Consider the following 25,470-nt stretch of genomic DNA (forward strand, 5'->3'; position numbering starts at 1 on the left):
GTGATCTCCAGCATTTGTTGTTTTCAGTACAGATTCCAGCATTTGCAGTAATTTGCTCATATACTTCAGGATTGTCTCCCTGAAATGATGAAACTGAGCCTGTAGTTCCAGATTTTCAAGTTCACCTCCAGATGTGTCTTATGGTTAAGAATCTCTGAAGAAATAAGCTCATCTTCTTATTAGAGGAGGATTATCATGAAGCTGATCAAACCCTACATAATGCTACTGAGCCACTTCTTCACAATCATAGGAACATAGGAACAGGAGTAGGCAATACAGCCCCTCGAGCCTGCTCCACCATTCAATGAAATCATGGCTGATCTGTAGCCTAACCACATATACTTACCATTGGCCTACATCCATTAACAACATCGCTTAACAAAAACATAACAAAAGCTGACTGAAAATCATTTTATTTATTGTGGGTGCCAATGGCTAGGCCAACATTCATTGCTCATCCCTAATTGTCCTGCAATAGATGGTGGTGGCTGCCTTCTTGAACTGCTGCAGTCCTTGGGATATTCAGATGCTGTTAGGAAGGCAGTTCCAAGGAGAGAATGGCAATATAGTTCCAATCAGGATGGCCTGTAGCTTTGAGGGGTTTGCATGTAGTAGTGTTCCTATGTATCTGCTGCCCACATCCTTCTAGGGTTCACAGGTCTAAAAGATACTTTTGGAGGAGCCTTGGTGAATTAGTGCAACATCTCTTGTAGGAGGTACATACTGCTGTCAATGTATATAGTGAAGTGACTGAATTTTAAGGATATGAATGACTGCTAATCAAATGGGGAGCAGGATGATGCTTGAAGGTGTCAAGCTTCCTGACTGTTTTTGGAGCTGCACTCATCCAGGAAAGTGAAGAGTATCCCATCACATTCTTGCCTTGCTCTTGAATTTGTTCGTGGTCTATAGGGGTCACGGAGTAGGCCAGCATTTATTGCCCAGAGAACAGTTAAAAGTCAATACATTATGTGGCCCTAGAGAGACATCTAGGCCAAAAGATCAAAAGGGTGCCAGATTCCCTTCCAAACAAGCCATTAGTGAACCATGGGTTTTAATGACATTCAACAGTGGTTAATCTTTTTTCCAGAGTTTTAAAATATGGCTCCAAATTTCAACAAATAAAATTGGTGGGCTTCAATACCTGTGTGCTCAAAGCATTAGTTTGAGTTCTGAATTACTAGTCCAGAGGCACTACCACTATGCCATCAACACCACTTAATGTAGATGGTGGACAGTATTGGGGAAGCAGGAGGTAAGTCACTTGCTGCAGAATTCTTAGCCTTTGACCTGTTGAAGTTTTATCAACACCTTGCCGGATAAGGCTATCCTATTGTCAATGTGGTCAACAATGTATAAGAAAGTAGTGACTTGGAGAGGTTACAGCTTTGAATGTTGACCTCAGACTACTCTGGATGTGAGGAACTGCATCTTCTGCAACTCCTATCTATGTGCCTCCTTCGATCTTTCAGTAGCATCACAGGGCTGTGGGAGAAGGAGGGACTGTTCACCTGGTTTGAACACGCTTTGTCTTCAGAGTACGCCTCTCAATGGTAAGTCTTCAACTTTCTACATCCAGGAAGACCTTTCAGGATTTTTGCCTCATGATTCCGGTTTTCAGATTCCTTTTTCCCTTTCAGAGAGGAATGCTATCTGCCCTATTGCGACAGCTCCACTGCCGTTACCATGTTTTAGAATGCGTTTGTTAATTCTTCATGCAAGCTCAGGCCAGACTTCTAGGTTTCTTTTAAACAATGTTCAATTACATGATGACAAGGCAGTAGAGCTCACCACTCTGAGCTACACTAGTTCTAACCCTCGAGCAAAGTCCTATCATGTGATGACTGAGGTCACATATACATCACAGCATATCTCAGAGATTCATCTGCATATCTAATTAACCTCTCTCGAGCTGAAATAAATTTCCTATCTCCAACGTGTACCCAAAAGTCCCACAAGATTCAGCTCAAAGTTTTAATTTTTTAAAAATTAGATACATTTCAGTACTAGTCTGAGGATCTGTTTGCATCTAGTGAATTCAATATAATGCATTGAACAATTTTAATGGACCTGTCAAATGTTAATTCTGATCTTGCGCTCTCTCTGCACTTTCTCTGTGGCTGTAATACTGTATTCTACTCTCTGTTCTGCTACCATGATGCACTTTGTATGGCACATAAAACAAAACTTTTCACTGTATCTCGGTAAATGTGAGAACAATAAATCAATCAGTCACATCACACACACATACTACTCTCTGTTAAGTACTTAACCAGCAGAGAATCAGAAAACAGTTATGCTAAGTATCTTTTTTTTGTATCAGCACATCTTTAAACCCCCATCCCATGCCAATTCATCTTTCTAAAACTCTCCTTCCCTCCCATGTTATATCCATCCCATTCCTTTCACCAATCTCATATCATCACCAAACCAATTCTACCTACGCAATCCCCATTTCACCTCTTCCACTCCATATTCCATACCAACATGAATTCCCCTCTCCCATACAGTCTCTCCTTCCCATACTATATCCTCCACCTATGCCAACTCCCCTTACCACTCAACCCCACACCTCCCATCCAGTCTCATCACTACCATTTTGCTCTACCTCCACAATCCTTCCAACCAGCACGTATTTTTCTTTCTGAGATCTCCTTGCCTTCTGCTGTTTGTTTTATCTATCAAAAATCACTCCCACCCCCACCTAGTCGACACCACCAAATATTTATTCTGTGTCACACCTTATTCTTGGGCTGATGTAGTACTGATAGGAAACTTGCTTTAACTGAAGTGTGTTCCACTCACTAATACTGTTGTGAAATTCTGGATTTCATTGGCCACCACCTTGTACATGAATCAAAAAATGGTTAGATTCAGAACACTGAGTACCCAAAGGTCCCAATAAAGTCTTAAAATATTAACTCACTGTCATTCCCACAGATACACAATAACTGTTTTAATTCAATCACTGACTAATCAAACAAGTGCAGAACAACTAAAATACTGTGCCTTGTTATTATGAATTGTTTAATATTGGAGATTTTAAGACCACAGTGACTTTGACCACAACACAGTCAAAACTTTACCAAACATTAAAAATATTGATGTGATTAGTTCTTTCAAAATTAATGTCATTTAAAAGCAATACAATCCACAGGTGGAAATTATAAATAAATTCTGACATAAGCAAGAGAAAAACCTGCTAGCCTGAAATTAATGATGTCTCCATATATATACTTGATGAGTCACAGCTTTCTGACCGCCATTTTAATGAAAATAGTTTGAAATAATTTGTTCTGATGAAGAGTCCCTGGACTCAAAATATTAACTGTCCTTTCTCCTCACAGATGCTGCCAGACCTGCTGAATTTCTCTAGCAATTTCTGTTTTTGTTTCAGATCATCAGCATCTGCAGTTCTTTCTTTTATTGAAATAAACTGTATCAGGTATTTGTATGATAGTGTGCTCACAAATTTTCAGAATAACCAGGAAAAGGATGGGGAATAATAAACACTTAACTTCAAACTGACTGAACATTTTATATTAAGAAATTATTTTATGAAATATTAACTGCATTTGTTTTACAATAATGTTATTGTAAACCTCCTAATCCACTTGAGTACATGCACCCAACAAACAATAAATTGCAACTAAAAGAAATTTACTGAGATAACTTTGGCCTAGTTATCTGTCAGAATATCCTTTAGGGCTCACCAGCTGGAATTTGATGATGACATTGAGAAGGATCGGATCACCATAACCGACTTCATCAGTGGCTACTGAAGTAACAAGTGGAGAGGGAAGCTAAGTGTAAATTCTGCTGAGATGACTTAAGGGTGTAAATAAATTAAAGATTCTGAATATAAATGTCAGTTTGATTTAATTCATACACTCTTGCCTTTGAGTGATAAAAATGTGTGTTTAACCTGTTCTGGGAATTGAGCCTGTATTTTAATTGACACACAAGTGCTGTATTTTCGAGCTGCTTTCTGTTTTTTCTTGATGAGGCCTTATCTCTTTATTAAACTGATAGTACTGTGCAAAGAAACACAGGGAGCTCTCCTCATGTCCCCACTCTCTGTGACTCATCGAAAATAAACGAATTGATCATTCATCTGGTTTGGTGTATCCTGAATCTTAATTTGTTTGCTGAGCAGAACATCAGTACCTGTCTTTAAAATAACGCAATAGGTGTGAAGCAATCAAATGTCCTCATAATGCAATAAAATGTGAAACAAACCAGCTTGATCAGCAAGTCAACAACTTCAAACACAACCCAAGCTATAAATCTTTGCTAAAACTTTAAAGTGAGATAACTCCACAGAGGCCAGTATTCCATCACCAAGTCACCCTTTATCTACATGTTGGAAGTCCTTGACAATGATCTAGTTTCCTCAGAGCCAGCTGTTAGTGTGAACAGAACCTCTGACACTCCTGTTTATATCTGTCAGCCAAGGCTCCCTGATTAACAGCCCCAATCAGGGAATTCATGTACTATGAGGTCCAACTGGCTGATCTCATTACAATTACTACAGAAAGCTCTTTTTTCTGAGTTATAAGGGAAGCTTATGTGGGAATTGATAAATGTATTTTTTTGGCTGGGATTTTTCAAAACCTGGTGTGGATGCGGAGGCAGAACTGGGAGTGAAGGCTCTCCTGCTAACTTTCATTTTCAGTGCAATCTCATCCCAAACAGCTAATTAAGAGCCAGCAGGCAGAGCAGTTAACCACACGGTGTCTGGAAATTTAAGGTTTTTGAGAAGGTTTGTAGCTCGGGTTGTGGATGAGGTTGTAGACTTTCTCACCAAGCCGGTGTGTTTGATTGCAGACCTGCTAGGTAACATCGTCAGTGCGCCTCCAGCGAAGCGTTGTTGTTCTGTCCCACTCATTATTTATATGCCTCAGTTTTCTGGAGTGGTTGGCATTTCTTCCGGCTCTGTTCTACAGTGGTTTGTGTATTGGGTCCAGTTCAACGTGTTTGTTGATGGAGTTCTGGTTGGAATGCCAGGCCTCCAGAAATTCCCTGGCACATCTCCATTTTGCTTGTGCTATTATGGATGTATTGTCCCAGTCGAATACGTGTCTTTCCTTGTCTGTATGTATTGAGACCAGTCTCTATATCAGCCCGTTTTCTAATGAAACACTCATCCATGATTTTGTTATCTCCATTTTGTATTTTCCATTGATCCACTAGCCAAACACCCACCTTCTGTAAACTAGAACCCACTCAAAACTCTGCTGTCCATATCTTAACTCGCACTGAGACCCTCTCACCCTACAACCCCGTTCTTGCTTACCTACTTTGATTCCTGATGCATTAAAAACTTGATTTTAAAACTTTCATCCCTGTGTTCAAATCCTGCTGTGCCCTTGCCCCTCGCAATCTCTATCATGTCTTTCAGTTCCAAAATCCTCCAATTCTGATCTCTTGCATGTATCCTATCTGGTTTCTTTTGTCTGCCATTGGTTGCCAAGATGCTAAGCTCTGGATTTCTCTTCGCAAAACTCTCTGCTCTATATCTCACTCCTCTCAAGTAAAGTCTGCCAAATGCTTGCTTTAAAGTATTTGGTCATGCCTAAGATCTGTTATACAGTTTAGTGTCAAAGTTTGTGGTTGCTTTATGGAAGAAAAGTTGACCAGACTAGCCCAATCCTATTACAGTTCAGAAAAATGAAAGATAATTTTATTGAAAGATATAGAACTTTAACAAGGCTGACATGATAGATGCTAAGAGGGTGAATCTAGAATGGGGGACACAGTTTCAAAATAAAGGGCCTCTGATTTAAGAAAAAGCTGAGGAAGAATTTCTTCTCTCAGGGGTTCATTACTATTCTGAATCCTCTTCATCAGCAAGTAGTAGAGGCTGTGTAATTGAATTTATTCACTGCTAAGTTAGACAGATGGATTTATTTTTAAAAATTCAGTTAAGCGTAGGAAGTCAAAGATTATGGAGAACAGTTAGATAAGTAGAGTTGAGGGCACAATCAAATCATGATCTTATTGAATGACAGAACAAGCCTAAGGGGCCAAATATCCTTTTGCACTCCTATTTTGTATGTCCTTACAATAGTCGGTGAAGCATCTGAGAACATTTTAGTCGGTAAAGGTACTATGTAAAATTATGATATTATTGATTATATTCGGCAGCAAAAATATCAATATGAACTAATAGGACTCTAAAAATGGGTATAAACAAGAGAAGATCTGAATCTCATCTTTTCAATTCCATCAAGTTTCATGGAAGGTTTCTCTCCACATGTCCTAATAATTTTTCTCATGCTATCATCCCAAATGTGCCCCAATTAATTACTTACCACACCCTTTTGGGGCCCTCTTATCTGATGTTAGCCTAATTCTCCTACTTTCTGTAGCTGGAAGAACTCGCAACTGCCTGGATACTATGGAATGACCATTTTCGCTCCACCAGGGTAAGTGCCAGTTAGTGCCACCAATTTATCTCTGCTACTGAATGCTCATTCCACAAGGCTCATGCTTTACCTCACTTCAAAATCCCACACTGCTAACCCTGCATGGCTTCTGCACTGCCTACTCATGCACTTGGGACACATCATCACTTTTCCCCCATCTGCATGATCTCTAACAGCTGTGCAATTGACTTTCATTTTCCTTAATACCTCATTTTCTGTAATTCCTGCAGAAAACAGACCCAAACAGGGCAAAAATGGCCAAAATGGAAGGTGTGGTGTTTGTTATTCAGCTACTCATGGCTTACAGTCCTGAGTCTGATCATTCCAAGTAGCTGAGTGACTGGTCTTGGAGGTTATCTTTGACTTACTATACCTGGATTCTCTAACTGAAGAGTGTCTCCCCTGACTTAACTGAGGGCTGCCGATGACCATGATATGCTTTCTTGCTCTATGTCTGCACTGCACAGCAAGGCAAAACAGAAGGTTGGTAGCTCTGGCCGAGGGAGCAAAGTACAAAAAGGCAAGGTAAGGCAGGAAAGCTCTAAGTGAGTGAGTACTATGAAACAAAGCAGACAGACATGAGCCTGTCAAGTCTGTGAGTTTTGTGTCTGTCTCTGCATGCAAAATTTCCTTGCAGTAGCATAGCAATCGTAGTTGCTGATGCACCCAAGGTGCAGCAGCATAGTTCAAGTGAACCAGAGATGTTCCATATTGATCAGGTGATGCTGGCAAATGTCTGATGTCGAGGGCCAAGGTTATGGGGTGCATGTAGTCACTGTCCATGGAATGTGCCTTGAGATGCTGGTACTGGGTGTCCAAGATGGAAGTCTAGAGGTGGAAACAGCAGGCAGGAGTTGCTAGGTGTCCGCTAAGACTTCTTTGTTGGTTATTCTCAGCATCCAGTTTCTTCGCAGTGGGCCGTCGGACAGGATCCTGCATATCAATTAGGCAGGATCTGCAGTTAGTTGGGCTAACAACACCAATAATCCCATTAATAGGCATCTCACTGCTCCCTAACAAAAATCTCATCTTGATGCCTGGGATTCAGTTGGAAAATGCAGCGAGTTGCTTGTGACATGTATAAAGACCTCGCTGGACTTCTCACATGATTCTCGCAGCCCTCATTGTTAAGGTCCCTGTAAGATTTCACCCTTAGGATTAAGGCAATGAAGGATTCGGCATAGTGCCAGAATGAGGGGTAGGTAAAATTCCAACAATGGAAACAATCTGTGATTAGGAAAACACATCCAACATGAAGGTGGAAGCTACAATTCCCACATGAATTAGGAGCATAAGGATACCTTTATAGCATGGAGTGCGATGAGGGGAGCACAATGGCAGTATAGGAGACAGAAACATTGGCATCAGTATGATGAAAGGCCCAGAGTGATATGTGCCCTACAGATAAGCAAGAATCCATTCCTAGCCTTGGGCAGACAGATACCCAAGCCATCAGTGAATAGGGATGCAGAAGGGGTGGCATGGTGGCTCAGGGGTTAGCACTGCTGCCCCACAGTGCCAGGGGCCTGGGTTCGATAACCCCCTCGGGCAACTGTCTGTGTGGAGTTTGCACATTCTCCCCATGTTTGTGTGGGTTTCCTCCCACAGTCCAAAGATGTGCAGGCTAGGTGGATTGGCCATGCTAAATTGCCCATAGTGTTCAGGGATGTGTAGATTAGATGGGTTTGGGGAATGGAGTCTGGGTGGGATTTTCTGAGGGTCGGTGTGGACTTGTTGGGCTGAAGGGCCTGTTTTCACACTGTAGGGACTCTATGGAAGACATTGATGGCACTGGGATAGGTGTGGAAAATGCCAGTATCAAGTGACAAGAAGGAATACTGTGCACATTGGATGGAGAATGGAAAGAGGTGCACCAACGTGAACTCAAGAAAAGGAACATTGTATCAGTATAAATAAGATGGGAGGGGTGTTGCAGAAAAGATGGGGTAATTTCTGTCCCTTCCTCTTATTGTCTTTTGAAGTGTAATGTTATAAAAACATCATTTTTAGAGTTTGGATTTCAAACTAGAAGCATATGAGTATTGGTTACCCTTGTGAAGGGTTTAAAAATGAACAATGTCAGAGTCCTTTCAGAACCAAATCTTAACCCAGCAGGTAACTGAAAACCCCCTGGAGTGTAAATGGAGCTTTGTTGATACTTTGAGGTTTATGACAGGGAGTATATTCTTAATCCTTTCAATGTTTATTCAAATGTTGATTTTAGGAAGCTCTGAAATTGAAATCCTTTAGGGCATTTTGGATAAAACTAGATTGGGATTAGAGATAAATATGCTTTCTCTCCTAAATAAGGACAATAGAACAGTTAAGGAAAAGCTCAGTTACTTTTGTCTAAAAGTTTAGCTTTGAAACTTCCAGACCAGGAATGATTGGTTAGAAAATGTTCAATTATTAAAATAAAGTTTCAACTTACAGTTTCATGGAAAACAACCTAAACTTTTACATCAAGGTAACTGAGCTTTCCCTGAACTGTCCTATACTTCGTGGTATTTGTGGACCAAGACATCACAGTTCACAGGACAGAACTGGAAGAAGCAGTTAAGCCAAACCTAAAGATTTGGTCTAGAAGGATAATTTCTCTGGTTTTGAATTGCTGTGAAGTCATGATATTGGTGAATAGATTAGGTTTTGCCTTGCTGTGTGTTTTAAGACTTTTCAAACTGTATTCTATGTTTAAATAGAGATTGTAGGAACTGCTGATGCTGGAGTCTGAGATAACAAGGTGTAGAGCTGGATGAACACAGCAGGCCAGGCAGCATCAGAGGAGCAGCAAAGCTGGCGTTTTGGGTCTGGACCCTTCTTCAGAAATGGGGGAGGGGAAGGGGACTCTGAAATAAATAGAGAGGAGGAGGCGATGATGGAAGGTGGATAGAGGAGCAGATAGGTGGAGAGAAGACAGAGAGGTCAAGGAAGCGGGGATGGAACCAGTAAAGGATAGCGTATGTAGGGAGTTGGGATGGGAGTTGGTCAGTTGGGAGGGAGGGGCCGGTAGGTGGGAGGGAAGACGGATGGCTCAAGGAGACAGGGATGAGGCTGGTAGGTAGGAAGTGGAGGTGGGGGTTGGTCAGTGAGGTGGGAGGAGCGGATAGGTGGGAGAAAAGACAGACAGGTCAAGGAGGCGGGGGCAAGCTAGGCTGGTCTTGGGATGAGGTCGGGGTGGGGAGATTTTGAAGCTTGTGAAGTCCATATTGAGACCATTGGGCTGCAGGTTTCCCAAGTGGAATATGAGATGCTGTTCCTCCAGCCTTCAGGTGGCATCGTTGTGGCACTGGAGGAGGCCTAGGATGGGGGACATGTCGTCCAAGGATTGGGAGGGGTAATTGAAGTGGTTCGCGACTGGGAGGTGTAGTCATTTGCCACGAACCGAGCGTAGGTGCTTCAAAAGCAGTCTCCAAGCCTCTGCTTGGTTTCCCTGATGTAGAGGAGGCCACATCGGGAACAGTGGATACAAGATACCACATTAGCAGATGTGCAGGTGAACATCTGTTTAATGTGGAAGGTTTTCTTGGGGCCTGAGATGGGGGTGAGGGGGGAGGTGTAGGGGCAGGTGTAGTACTTCCTGCGGTTGCAGGGAAAAGTGCCAAGGGTGTGGGGCTGGTGGGGAGTGTGGAGTGGATGATGGAGTCACGGAGAGAGCGGTCCCTCAGGAAAGCAGATAAGGGTGGGGAGGGAAAAATGTCCTTGGTAGTGGGGTGATGGGAGTGGAAGAGAGGAGGTGAGGGTGTTTAATGGGGGAGGGGAATTAGGATAAGGGGATTTTATATGGGGGGCTGAGGGAATTTGATAGTAAGGGAGAGGAGTTTAGAGGATTTGATTGGAGACAGGGAATTGGAATGAGGGGATTTCATGGGAAAAAAGGAAAAGGAGTTGAGGCAAGGGACCCTGCAACAGATGAGGGAGATCATGGTGAGGGAGGGAGAACTGCTGTGAATGGGTTCAAGGAAATAAAAGTGCTTGATGGGGATGCGGAATAGAAGGAGAGCAAGGGAGTTTGAGGGGATGAAGGAGGTGCAGATGGACTGGTGGGAGTGGTCAAGAGGTGTTTGATGGGGGTGAGGGATGGGAGATGAGGGTTAGGATGAAGGTGTTTGATGTGGGGATGGGGAGAGATAGACAGACCGAGTTTGGAAAATATAAGGCAATGAAAAGGGAGGTGAAACCTTTTGATAGGGGTGAACAAGGGGGGATTTGATGGGATCAGGGGCAGTAAGAGTGGTGGGATTTGAGGAAAGGATGGAGGTAAAATTAGGGTATTTGAAGGAGATGAAGTAGGGGAAAGGAGTCAGGAAGGGAACATGAAGATGAAAGAGTTTGATGGGAGTCAGGGAGAGGGAGATGAGGGTGAGGAGATTTGATAGGGCTTTGATGGAATGATGAAGCTAAGGGTGTTCGACAGGGAGGGGAGGTAAGTGTGAGTTTTGATGGGGGTGACAGGTTTTGATGCTAGTGATGGTAAGGGGACTTGATGGGTTGATGAATTGGGGGCTTTGGTTGGGGGAAGGGAGACTGGCTGAGGGAGTGGCAGATTCAGGTTCATCTGAAGGCTCTGATGGGAGTGAGGGGGGTTTGCTGGTATTGAGAGAGAGATGAGGCTGAGTGGTTTGGATGAGGATAGTGAGGCTGAGGGGAATTGATAATGGTGTGGGGGTTTGGTGCGGGGGTGAGGGTCATGAGGATGAAGAGGATTGTCAGGGGTAAGGGTGTTGATGAGGAGGTTGACGAACGTAAGGGTGAGTCGATAGTGGTGAAAGAGGTTGACATAAGTAAGGGTGACCTGATGGATATGAGGATGAGGTGACGGTCAAATGATGGAGGTGAGGTGCTGGAGGTTGATGGAAATGAGGGTGAGGTGAAGGAGGAGTACAGAGGTAAGCGTGAGTTGTTGGAGGTGAAGGTGAGATGAGAGTGAATTGATGGGGGTAAGGGTGAGATGATGGAGGTGAAGGACGTGACGGTGAGTTGATAGAGGTGAAGGAGATAAGAGTGAGGTGAGTCTGAGTTAACGGAGGTAAGAGTTGCTGGATCTCAGAGTGAGGAGTGAGTTGAGGGGGGGAATGAGGCGATAGGGCAGGTGGAAAGCAGAAGAGAGGAAAGGCGCATGCGCTGGTCCGGCGCGCGGTGTCTTGAAGGAGCCGTCACCGGAAGTTGTCGTTAACGGCTGTTTCTTCGGTTTAAAAATCCCCTCCCCGCCTCCGTGCGCCTCCCCCCACCTTCCCTTCTCCCTCCTAGGGACAACACTGAGCGAACGGCCTGGGCCTCGGCAACGTCTGCACGCATCGGAGAACACTCAACCCCTGAGACTCCCGGACCGCGGGCACACTCAAATCCTTCTGCCTCTTGGAGAGGCCCCACTTCAGCAGCCGTGTCCGCGGGGAAAGGTGAGAGCAAGGGGGAAGTGGGTGGGGGTGGAGGATGAGAGTGGAGGAGGGGGAATGGGATCTACGAGGCCAGCTACTCGGACCGAAGTTTAGGGGGAAGCAGCTCTTTCCCTAGAGGAGTTAGCTGGTGGGCAGGAGGGCAGTGTTTACCTGGCTTAGCCTGGCCGTATTCGGGGAGTTCGTGTACCGGCTGCAGTGGGTGATGTGATGTGTTGCCTGCCCCCCCCCCCCCCCCCCGGTGGATAGTGTTATCTCTGTCCGTACTCTTGCATGGGGAAGAGAGCGAGGGATGCAGTATTTAACCCCCTGGGGGGAGAGGTTTGGGGCCGCAATGAGACAGGTGGATGAACCCCAGGCAGATGTTTTTATTATCATTACTGTTTTCAAAACGTGTCGCTCAGTTCCGAGTCTGCAGTAGTTAAATGTCTTTGCAGACTGTCTGGGATTTGGAACAGGCGTCTGTCTGTTTGTAAACTGTACGTACGTATTACAGGCTTTTCAATGAACTCTTGCGCCCGTCACAGTTTATGTTGGGCACTACGAGTTTACAATTGAAACATGACCCCAGACAGGCCACGATCAGCTGGATTATTTGATAGCCAAAGCCGTAGTAAAAGGCTCCGGTTTGTTTTTGCTAGTTAAGTTGTTACTTTTCTTGCCGTTCCCGTCTATTTGGATATCTGAGCCCAGCTGATGCATAGATGATGGTTTTTCTTCGGGCTCGTAGTATCATACGTTCTTGCGCCTTTCTGACTATCCATGAATTTTGTGCCTTTCATCCTGTTAAAAGGAGGTTTCGTGATTTGGGTCCCGGAGCGTGCGTCTTATTTTTATTAGAGACCCGTGCGTTAATTTCCTTGTCATGAGGGTTAGTGAGACTCGTATTTTCCCATCACCAGAATATGAAGATTTCATAGCTAATGTGTTTTTACGTCTCCTGAAATGGAAGTGATAGTGAGGTATGTTGGCAGGGAGTGCAAAAGCAAAATTGCATTTGTAAACCTCAGCCTCCTATACTCCAGGGAAAATTGTAAAAATGCGAGTGCACCTTAATAAAATGCAATCATTAAATAGGGTATGTTTTTAAGTGCTTTTTTTTTTGTTTAATCGATCAGTTGCCGAGCCTCGCCACTTCCCCTCGTTATTTATGCCACATTAGTTTAACCCAATCCCAAATCGTTCAGCCGTAAAGGTCAGAATACGATTGCATAATATCACATTCACAGTCGCATGATCATTTTCTATCAGTGACTAGCTTTCCTGCTTCCAAATCTCTCTCGACCTAGCAACAACAACAGGCTGTGACTTTAGATTATTTTTAAACCTGGACTTCGCTGAAGGTGAGATGGATAATTATGCAAGTGGAAGATGTCATTTTCTGTTAACTTTGATTGCAATAAGTATTATTGGGGTTGATAAGTTTTCTAATTAAGTTAAAGAAATAAACTTAAAAATCTCTCTTGTTTTGCAAAATGCAACCAGTTATTGCTATATAATTAATCTCCACTTAAGACACATTGGATTGACTTTTAAAAAATGATTGTTTAAATGCATTCTTAATATGCGGCCCAACATAATTAGTATACTGTACCAGTTGCATATTTTTGGTTGCTGCCAGAATAAAGTCGGAAGACGTTTTTAGGAATTTGTGTTAGTACTTTGGATGTGTTATACTGAACAAATATTTAGTGTTCCCTGAAATGAGGAACTGCCTTGCAAAAAGGAGCACAAGGGCTTCATTGTATCTGTTGATTCAGATGAACAGTAAAGATTTCATCACAAAATTACATTCTTGGAGCTTTTGCCTACCAATGATCCAAAAACTGTTAAACAGTGATCCCCAGTAAGTATTGATATTAACAAATTACTTAATTTAATACTATTTACTATTTTTCTTGCTTAAGGCAATTTCGATGTTAAATCCTTGAAGAATGCAATGTAAATAGATTAATTCAAATGTAAATTCAATAAGAATAAGGCTGTATAACTGATCTTCTTGGACAGTCTCCAGTGGTGGCATACCTATCTAATTAATTGAGCAGAACTATTATTTTCTCAAAAAGGCAAGATTTTAGAGCTGTGTAGGACTGCATGAAAGATTTACTCGTTGAAGTATTTAGGAAAAACTGCATTTTGTTCACAGCAGAAAATATGTACAGTTGGTCAGTTAGCATCTGAAAGATACAGCTTGGCTTTTTATCCTTCATGATTTGAGTGGTCCTGCTGAAGGATCCTTCTCAAAATATTAATGTTTTTTGTTTGAGGCATTAGCACACTTTGTCTTATTTCATATTTGATTTTTAAATTTAAAAGGCTGCAGAAAAGATTTACAAGGATGTTGCCAGGGATGCAGTGTTCAAGCTATAGGGAGAGGCTGAACAGGCTGGGGCAGTTTTCCCTGCAGCATAGGAGGCTGAGGTTTACAAAGTCATGTGTGGATAGGCTGAATAGCTGAGATCTTTTTCCAGGGTAGGGAAGTCCAAAACTAGAGGACATAGGTTTAAGGTGGCAGGGGAAAGATTTAAAAGGGATCTGAGGGGCAACTTTTTCAGAGAGGGTGGCATGTGTTTATGGAATGAGCGGCCAGAGGAAGTGGTGGAGGCTGGTACGATCACAACATTTAAAAGGCTGGGCACAAGGATGGGATATGGGCCAAATGGGACTAGATTAATTTAGGATATCTAGTTGGCATGGACGAATTGGACCAAAGGGTCTGTATTTTTTTGTGTGTATAACTTGATTCTGAGATTCCCTAATCTTAGTTTTTCTTAGTATTTCTAATATTGACTTGGCTTATCTGGTTATTCTGCCTCCAAATCAAGCTTGTTTATTGATTTCCCATCCCAGAGTTTGAGCATATAATCTTGTTCTAACATTTTAGTGCAATGCCCTCTCGTACTCCATTTCGTGCTCTTCACCCACTGTCTAAAGTCCTTACACTGACCTATCAGGCGTAGTTTAATTTGGCTCAGCGTGTTCTGCTGTATGTTGGGGATTTGGGGAGACCAAATGCAGATTGGATGGTAGCTTTCCAAATGCCACAATCAGTCTACAAGCATGACCTGAACTTCCTCACTATTATTTCAATGTTTTTTTTTCTCATGTTGATATTTGCTTTTCTGAAAAAAATAATACTTTGTTTGGCACAATACAGATTTGAACCACTGGTGACATAAAATTTTTCCAAGTTAACTCTTTCAAAGGAATTGGCAGCATTAATTTGAAGCAAATTTATCCTGAATAGAGTACTCCAACCAGTGTCTCTCTTGCTGAGAAGTTGTCGCTGATAATTGTATACATTAAGAATATACAGGAAGAGGTCATTTGATTGATTATTTACAGGGATTCAAGTCTCACCTGTCATGGAGTTGTGCTATGATGTATTCAAAGGTGCATTTTTTAAAAACAGAAATGTCAGCTGTAACTCACTTGGGTAGAACTCTCCTCTAGATCACTAGATTCCAGGTTCCAATTTGTTCAAGGACTTGAATGGAAAGAAAAAATCAAAAAGCAGGAGGAGCACGGCGTTGTAGGAAATGCTACCTTTATCACAATGACTGTTTATATTACAGAAACATTGTGTTCACTTAACAGGTAAGGATTCTCCGTTCAGAGCCAGGCAGCAGCAATATGAAGAGATGCTTTTAATGGGTTCAGGTGGTTTTGAGAGGGTCAGTTACCCAACTGTTTCTGTCTTTGTGGTTATGTCCATGTCTGGTTCCCCTTGGAGGGGAAGCACATGGTGTCTGCCAGTAGGTTTAAGGCCTTCTGGGGTTGGTGACTTCCACAAGAGCTAGTGTTCGTTCTCTGCCTGTGAACTTTTTTTCATAAGCTTTTTTGTATTGAGAGGATCATGACCAGATTAAGTAAAAGGAAATTTGGCAAATGGTGATGTAAGTCGGCACATTTCAAATTGTGTAAATACAAATTAAGTATACTCAGTAAGGCAAAGGGTTCATTCACAGGTGTACAGGGAGTTGACTAAACTTGAAAATACACTTTTTGAGGAGGGAAGAAATTCCAAAAACTGGTAACGAGAAAATTAATACAAGCTATTTTATGTTGCTTTAAATGCAGGAGGAACACAATAGTGTTTCTATGTAACTGGATGCAATCATCAAGCCAAAAAGATGTTCTGCCTATCAATGTGTCAGTATGATGCTAGACTTGTAAGCTGTGTGTCCCAAAGACTGATGGCTATATTAAAGAGCATATCACTTCACCTGCTTTCAACAAGGTTAGGTACTGACTTCCTAACTGGCTGGTGCTTGCAAAATTCACAAGTGTCTGATCTTAGATATGATTCTACAATTGGGCAATATTTGCCAATAATTCTGAGCATAAATGATTGTGACATCTAATTAGGATTGCCAGTTGGAATCAGTGGAGCACACATGCACATTCTGCTTGTTTCAAATCAATAGTTGGCAGCATCCTTTTAGAGGTGAACACCGCTCATTTTGCTACTGCATTCGAAGTGTGAAACAGCTGACTGCACCTGTTGCCCAAACATTTGGGATACCCTGCCCTTCTAAGGTAATGAGGTAGACTTAACACTTCTCAGGACCAAATACAATAGTCTTGAGCCAATTCATGGGGTTGCACGTTATATAGCCAGATGTAATCTGGATAGCCATTGTCCTGCAGAATGGCTTTGTGCAGCAATGCCTGCATGACAGTGCCTTTACCAATGGTGAACTTGCCAACCAATAAACACTCACACAGTAAGTAATTACCATTACAATGGTATTTGCAAATTTTCCTGATGAGCACAAGACAAAAAGCTTTGACAGAGTTTGACTTTTTCAGCAATATTTAAATTGCAAAGTAATTTTGGAAATAAGAATTTTAATTGCATTAGCAGTGCAAAAGAATCTTTGTGTACAGATATACACTTGGAAATGTAATCTTTGATCTCGTATCTCATTGTCAGAGTCATTCTTGTAAATCCTTTTTTAGCATCTTTGCCTTTTACATAATATGCAGAATACATCTACATCTGGTCCAACAAAGCCTTTTTATAAGGTTCAGCATTTCTCTTTTCAGATCTGTCTCTTTCTAAAAGTGAACCTTGGTGCTTTTTGTAATGCCCTTAAAAGCCTATGCTGCTTTGTTTTCTGAATCTATATTTATTGTTTAATCTGTATATACCTTGTCTGACAAGGTATATGTGGTTTTATTTTATATTCTGCCAAAATGAATTAATTCAGTGCTTTTCAATGTTGAAAATCATTTGCCAATCGCACATTGCTTCTGCTATTTTAACATCTTTTGGCAACTTATTAAATTATATTGTCTCCTGCTGCCCCCCAAGAAATTTTGGTGCTGTCCATAAACTTTGAAATTGCAAAGTGCAAGATTGTTGGATTCAATGATGAACATCAATGACTCCATTGCTGATATTTCGAACATTACACCTTGTGTTCACATTCAGTCACATGAATGAAGATTTTAAAATTCAACATTATTATTATGATCGTCTGGTTTTACCTCACTTATTCTGAGCACTAAATGTGATCATCCTCTTTGTCAAACCCTTATTGTGCTTCAACCTTTCTCATTCAGTCTGCCTCAAACTCTCTTGTTTTTCCCTTAAATCTTCAGGTTTCTTAACATGAGTGTGTAATTACCTGATTCACGTGTCCACTTTCTTAGTTTTAATTTTTTTTTCTTTATTTTTCTCAACTTTGTATGCTGCATGATTGCTTTCAACATTACAATTGAAATTTTGCACATCAGGCATTCAGAGGGTCCTCTTAGATTGCATTGTGTACATGATTCACGGTTGTGATTTCAAACATTGTATAAACATAATATATGTACCATACTACGTTGCCATTTTGTAAGCTTTAAAAAATTGTTTGTGGGATACGAGGGTCGTTGGTTAGGTCAGTATTTATTGTCCAGAGGGCAGTTCAGACTAACCCATATTGCTGTGGGCCTGGAATTGCGTGCAGACCACACAGCTAAGGATGGCAGATTCCCTTCCCTAAAAGACATTAGTGAACCAAATGGTTACTTTTTAAACAACAATTGACAGTGGTTACGTGATTACCATTAGGTGAGCTTTTTAATTCCAGATTTTAGTGAATTCAAATTGAACCATCTGCCATGATGAAATGTGATCCTGTTTCTCAGTGCTATAACCTGGATGTTCTGAATTACTACTCAAGCACTTGCTATTCATCCTTAATTAATGTGATCAATTAAAAGGTTCTCTTGGGTTACCTAGATAGAAACATAGAAATAGGAACAGGAGTAGGGCTTTTAGCCTGCTCTGCCATTCAGTATGATAACAGCTGATCATCCAATCCTGCTGCTTTCTTCCTGGAATCTTTGATTCCATGAGAGTATGTCTGACTACTTTGACAAAGTAGTCAATGTTTTGACTTCAAATGTTTTCTGTGGCAGAGAATTTACCATTCTCCTCCTCTGTCCTAAATGGCCTACCCCTATTCTTATATTATGACCCCTGGTTATGGACTCCCCTGACATGTAAGAACATCCTTCCTGCATTTACCATGTCTAGTCCTGTTCGCATTTTATGTTTCTGAGATTCTTGTCCTCCTTCTCCCTGCCCCCAGACTCCAGCAAATATAGTCCTAACCAATGTAGAATCTTGTACGTCAGCCCTGCCATTCCCAGCAATCAGTTTGGTTGACCTCAATTGCATTGCCTCCATAGATCAAACATCTTCCTTCAGATTAAGTGCCAAAACTACACACAGTACTCAAGATATGTTCTCTCCAAGGCCTGTACAATGGCAGCAAGATATCTATGCTCCTGCACTGAATTGTCTTGCAATGACGATTAGTATACCATTTGCCTTTTCACTGCATGCTTGCTTTCAGCAACTGGTGTGCAAGGACATCAGGTCTAGTCACCCCACTGCTGCTTTCACAATCTGTCAACATTCAGCTAATCTATCTTGTTTTTGCTACCAAAGAGAATAACCTCTCATTTATTCATATTATACTGCATCTACCATGCATTTGCTCACTCAAATTTTCCAAATCACACTGAAGCATCTCTATAACCTCCTCACAGCTCATTCTCCAATCCAGCATTGTCATCTGCAAATTGATGTTATATTTAGCTCATCTGAATCATTGATGTGTTGTAAATAGCTAGTGTTTAAGCACCAATCCTTGTGGTACCCCACTATCTCAGAAAAGGGTGCAAATAGTTTAAAGAAACCTCATCCAAGCCTTTAAGTTGTTTAATTATAACAAGGATGAGCACTTTCGGTGCTATGAAGTTTAAAGAGCCCTTGAGAGCTACTGCTTTTGAATGACTGACAGTTTCTCAATTTGAAAGGTCAGTATTAGCAGATGCACAGATACACATTGGTATTCCTGGATGACTGTTGGCTGTTCCTTGATCTCTTGATGCTCTTTATCAATCCACTGTACTAGTATTAAATCACTGCATGACTTCTTCGCAAAAAATAATTACTACAGTAAGAAAATGTGTCCTTTGCCAGAGGCAAAAAAAATTTGAATGGTCAAGGTGTGGAGCTGGATGAACACAGACCAAGCAGCATCAGAGGAGCAGGAAAGCTGACGTTTCAGGTCTGGACCCTTCTTCAGAAATCGGAGGTGAAGGGGATTCTGAAATAAATAGAGGGGGGGGGTGGGGAGGCGGATGGAAGATGGAAGATGGATAAAGGAGCAGATAGGTGGAGAAGAGACGGACAGGTCAAGGAGGTGGGGATTGTACCAGTAAAGGTGAGTGTAGGTGGGGGTTGGTCAGTCCAGGGAAGACGGACAGGTCAAGGAGGCTGGTAGGTGGGAGGAGTGGATAGGTTAGGGAGATGGAGACAAGCTGGGCTGGTTTTAGGATGCGGTCAGGGGCAGGGAGATTTTGAAGCTTGTGAAGTCCACATTGATACCGCTGGGCTGCAGGATTCCCAAGCGAAATAAGTTGCTGTTCCTGCAACCTTCAGGTGGCATCGTTGTGGCACTGGAGGAGGCCCAAGATGGACATGTCGTCTAAGGAATGGGAGGGGGAGTTGAACTGGTTTGCAACTGGGGGGCGCAGTCATTTGTCACGAACCGAGCGTAGGTGTTCCACAAAGCCGTCTCTGAGCCTCTGCTTGGTTTCCCCGATTGTAGAGGAGGCCTACCTAGAATACACCACCTCTCACCCACCCTCCTGCAAAAATGCCATCCCGTATTCCCAATTCCTTCACCTCTGCCGCATCTGCTCTCAAGATGAGGCATTCCATTCCCGGACATCCCAGATGTCCTCGTTTTTCAAGGACCGCAACTTGCCCTCCACAGTGGTTGAAAATGCCTTCGACTGCGTCTCTCGCGTTTCCCGCAATAACAACCAAAATAGAATCCCCCTCGTCCTCACGTACCACCCCACCAACCTCCGGATCCAACGCATCATCCTCCGGCATTTCCGCCACCTCCATTCTGGCCCCACTACCAAAGACATTTTTCCCTCCCCCAGCCTTACCTGCCTTCTGGAGGGACTAATCTCTCCGTGACTCGTGTTGTCCGCTCCACACTCCCCACCAGCCCCACCACCGCCGGCACTTTCCCTGCAACCGAGGAAGTGCTGCACCTGCCCCAACACCTCCCCCCATTCCAGGCCCCAAGAAAACCTTCCACATCAAGCAGATGTTCACCTGCACATCTGCTAATGTGGTATACTGTATTGGCTGTTCCCAATGTGGCCTCCTCTACATCAGGGAAACCAAGCAGAGGCTTGGAGGCGGCTTTGTGGAACACCTAGACTCAGTTCACGACAAACGACTGCACCTCCCAGTTGCAAAACACTTCAACTCCCCCTCCCACTCCTTGGATGACAGTCCATCCTGGGCCGCCTCCAGTGCCACAACGATGCCACCCGAAGGTTGCAGAAACAGCTCCTCATATTCCGCTTGGGAACCCTGCAGCCCAGTGGCCTCAATGTGGACTTCATAAGCTTTGAAATCTCCCCACCCCCGACTGCATCTCAAAGCCAGCCTGGCTCATCCCCGTCTCCCTAACCTGTCCATCCTTTCTCCCACCTATCCACTCCTCCCACCCCCATCTCCTACCTACCTGCCTCCTTGACCTGTCCATCTTTCCTGGACTGACCAACTCCCACCCTAACTCCCCACCTACATTCACCTTTACTGGCTCCATCCCCGCATCCTTGACCTGTCCGTCTCCTCTTCGCCTATCTGCTCCTTTTATCCATCTTCCATCCACCTCCCTCTCTCTGTCTTTATTTCAGAATCCCCTTTCCCTCCCCCATTTCTGAAGGAGGGTCCAGACCCGAAACGTCAGCTTTCCTGCTCCTCTGATGCTGCTTGGCCTGCTGTGTTCATCCAGCTCTACACCTTTTGTTATCTCAGATTCTCCAGCATCAGCAGTTCCTATTATCTTTGACTGGTCAAGTTTCTATTTGGCACTTTTGTATATTTCAACAGAAAAGTAATGAATACTGGAAATAGTATTTGAGACTGAATCAACTTTGAATAGTCCTAGAATGACTTACAATACGCAATTATGTATTAATGCTATTATTGATTCTTTGTTATTATTATTACATTATCGCTGCTCAGAAGTTTTGCATCACTTTTTTTTTTACTGTGGAGAAAGAAAGGAGGCTAGGGAACTCCAGAAATAAATATTGCTGTCTTGAAGAGTTAACATTAGGGGAAAGGAGGTGCTGGGGGCCTTAAAGGTGGAGAAAGCTGCAGGACCTGATCAGGGGTATCCCAGGATGTGGGAAGTTAGAAGAAATTGTGGGGCCCCTGGCAGAGATATTTAGCATCTAGTCATGGTTGAGGTGCTGGAGGACTGGCGGGTGGTTAATGTTGTGCTGTTTATTTAAGAAAGCCTCTGAGAGGCCTGGGAACTATAGACTGGTGAGTCTGATGTAAGTCGTGGGTAAGTTTTTGGATGGGATTCTGAGAGATAGGATTTGGAGAGGCAAGGACTGATTCAGGATAGTCAGCACGGCTTTTTGCATGGGAAATCCTGTCTCTCAACTTGGTTTTTTTTTGAGGCTGTAACCAAAAAGATTAAAAGCAGAGTGGTAGATGTTGTCCACATGGACTTTAGTAAAAACTTTGACAAGGTTCTGCATAGTAAACTAATTAGTAAAGTTAGATCCTATGGTATTCAGGGTGAGCTTGCCAATTGGATACAAAAATGGCTTAACAGTAGGAGACCAGGTAACGGTGGAGGGTTGTTTTCAGAGGGCTGTGACCAGCAGTGTTCCACAGCGATCAATGCTGGGTCCCCTTTTGTTTGTCACTTTCTATAAAAGTTTGGATGAGCATATTGAAGGCATGGTTGTAAGTTTGTGGATGACGCCAAAATTGGTGGTATGGTCATCAGTGGAGAAGATTATCTAAGATTACAAAGGGATCTTGATCAATTGAGCCAATGGGCTGAGGAGTGACAGATGAAGTTTAATTTGGATAAATGAGGTAATGTATTTTGGTAAAACAAGCAAGGGCAGGAGGTACCGCTAACGGTAAGGCCCTGGCTAGTGTTGTCTAACAGAGACCTAATAGTTATTTGAAAATTGTGTCACAGGTAGACAAGGTGATTAAGAAGGTGTTTAACATGTTAGCCTTCATAGCTCAGGCCATTGAGTATAGGAGTTGGAACATCATATTGAGATTATACAGGACATTGGTGAGGCCTATTCCAGAATATGGTGTACAATTCTGGTTGTCCTGCTATAGGAAGGTTCTTATTAAATTGGAGAAGGTTCAGAGAAGATTTACCAGGATATTGCTGGGCCTGGAGACCTTAAGTTCTAAGGAAAGGCTAAATAGGCTGGGGTGTTTATTTTTCCCCCTTGGAGCATAGGAAGAGGGTGACCTTAATAGAGATTTATAAAATCATGAGGGGCATAGAAAAGTGAATAGCAAAGGTCTTTTTCTGAGGGTGTGGGTGTTCAAATCTAGAGGGCATATTTTTAAGGTGAGAGGAGAAAGGTTTAAAAGGGACCTGAGGGGCAACTTTTTTTTTTATTTTGAGGGCTGTTCGTGTGTAGAATGAACTGACAGAGAAAGCTGTAGATGCAGGTACAGTTACAACATTTAAAAGGAATTTGGACTCCTACATGAATAGGAAAGGTTTAAGGGGATATCGCCTAAATGCAGGCAAATGGGACTAGTTTAGTTTGGGGAGATGTGATCGGCATGGACAAGTTGGACCAAAGGGTCTGTTTCTGTGCTGTATGACTCTGACTGCAATCACTGGCTGCCGCTAGGAAAAAGACCCATCTATTCCTACTATTTTTCCCTGCCTTAACCAGTTCTCTATCCATGTCGGTGCATTACCCTCAATCTCATGTCCTTTGATTTTTTTTTCAAGCTAATCTCTTGTGTGGGACCTTTGAAAGCCTTCTGAAATCCAAGTAAACCACATCCCCTGGCTCTCTTGTCAACTCTACTAATTACATCCTCAAATTCCAGTATATTTGTCAAGCATGATTTCCCTTTCATAAATCTATGCTGACTCTGTCCAATCCTGTCACTGTTTGTGTGCCCTGCAATTAAATCTTTTATAATGGACTTTTGGCATTTTCCCTGCTATTGATGTCAGACTAACTGATCTTCATGTTTTTTTCTCTACCTCTTTTTTTTTTTTTAATTAATGGAGTTTACATTAGCTACCTTCCAATCCATAGGAACTGTTCTAGAGTGTATATCACCAGGACCACTTCCTCAAGTAATCTAGGACATTAAAGTATCGGTCCCTGGAGATTTATCGATCTTTAATCCCATCAATTTCCCCAACCCTATTTCCATACTAATACTGATTTCCTTCACTTCCTCCCGCTCACTAGACACTGTTCTCAAATATTTTTGGGACATTATCTTGTCATCTTTTATGAAGACTGAACCAAAATATATATTTAATTTGTCTGCCACTTTTGTTTCCCCATTATAACTTGCCTTGTTTCTGATTGCAAGGGATCTAAATTTGTTGTCACATACCTATAGAAGCTGTTACAGTCAGTATGTGCATCACCTGCAAGCTTATTCTCCTAGTGTTCCCCCATTTAATCCATCCCATTTTCATCCTTTGAAATCTAAACTTCTTCCAGTTCTCAGATTTGCTGCTTTATTTGGCCAATTATTGTTCCACTCCTACTACTATCTAATATTATCTGTAATTTCCTTTGTTAGCCGTGGTTGGGCCACTTTTCCCGTTTTATTTTTGTCAGTTTCTTCATGTTTGCCACTGACATCCTTTCAAGTAACATTCACCAAATTACCATTACAAGCTCCTCCCTCATACCTTGTACTTTCCTTTTAGGTTCGGGACCCTAGTCTCATAAGCAACCACATCACACACTGTTTTAAAGAATTCTTCAATCATAATATGGTCACTGTTCTCCGAAGGGCCTTGCACAGCTAGATTGCCAATCATTCTTTTCTTGCTACACAATACCCAGTCTAAAATGGCCTGTTCCCCAGCTGGTTCCTCAGTACGTTGATCCAGAAAACACTCCTGAAATGTGTCCTTTTTAGCATTGTTATTGATTTAATTTACCCAACCTGAATGCAGGTTGAAGTCATCCATAATTAAAGTTGAATGTTTATTGCTTGTCTGCTTTCCTGTTTAATGCCTTCCCCAAAGTTACCACCAACACATCCCAAAACCAGTCCAGCTCGTCCCTGCCTCCCTAACCTGTTCTTCCTCCCACCTATCCCCTCCTCCCACCTCAAGCCGCAGCTCCATCTCCTATCGACCAACCTCATCCCGCCCCCTTGACCTGTCCGTCCTCCCTGGACTGACCTATCCCCTTCCTAACTCCCTACCTACACTCACCTTTACTGGCTCCATCCCCGCCTCTTCGACCTGTTTGTATCCTCTCCTCTATCCCTCTTCTATCCGCCTCCCACTCTCCCTATTTATTTCAAAACCCCCTTCCCCTCCCTCTTTTCTGATGAAGGGTCTAGGCCCGAAACGTCAGCCTCTCTGCTCCTATGATGCTGCTTGGCCTGCTGTGTTCATCCAGCCCTGCACCTTGTTGCCCCACTACAATTTAGGTGTTTATATACGAGCTCCACATGTCTTCATAATCCCAACCATATCATATCCATTTATAGCACTTTGCGATACTAATTCATACAATTTATTGTGAATGCTCCGTGCATTAATACACAAGGCTTGTCTTTTTGACATTCTTTATTTTGCACTGTGGTCCTACTTGATTCCTACCCTTCAATTCTCTACCACTTCTCATTTCCCTTTTTGTTTTTATCCTTGTTTCTCCCTCTCCTGTACAGATTTCTATTTTAGTTTAAACCCTCCCAACTGTGCTAGCAAATACATCAGTTCCAGTTCCAGTTCCAGACCAGTACAACTGGTCCCACCTTTCCCAGAGCTAGTCCCTATGTCCCTGGAATTTGAAATACTACCCCAGCACCATCTCTCCAGCTACGTATTCATCTAGCATATCCTGCTAATTCTACACTGATTAGCATGTGACACTTGTAGCAATCCTGAAATCACTAGCTTTATAGGAGGTCCTAGTTTTTAACTTGATTACTAACTCCCTGCAGCCTGCTTGAGAACCAAGATGTGTTTTTTTTAAAATGCTGATATGAGATTTTGATTCCAGTTTGACCAATGCAGCGACTAGACGAAGAACAGCTAAAGCCATCAATCAAACAAATC

General features: G+C 42.6%; 1 protein-coding gene across 3 annotated transcripts in view; it reads left to right on the plus strand.

The window, feature by feature from the left end:
* The first annotated feature begins 11,573 nt into the window (after positions 1-11,573).
* Positions 11,574-25,470, plus strand: part of slc45a4b (solute carrier family 45 member 4b) — a 64,942-nt gene continuing 51,045 nt past the window's right edge. For 2 of the 3 annotated variants that reach the window (XM_020512992.2, XM_048595959.1), the window contains exon 1: positions 11,574-11,824. The gene's annotated coding sequence lies outside the window, so the exon portion shown is untranslated. Of the gene's footprint in view, positions 11,825-13,053; positions 13,165-25,470 lie in introns of those variants that run through there. The other variant, XM_048595958.1, reaches the window with a different exon arrangement.

Source organism: Rhincodon typus, chromosome 4 (genome assembly GCF_021869965.1).
Source record: "Rhincodon typus isolate 14 chromosome 4, sRhiTyp1.1, whole genome shotgun sequence".
NCBI classification, from domain to species: domain Eukaryota; kingdom Metazoa; phylum Chordata; class Chondrichthyes; order Orectolobiformes; family Rhincodontidae; genus Rhincodon; species Rhincodon typus.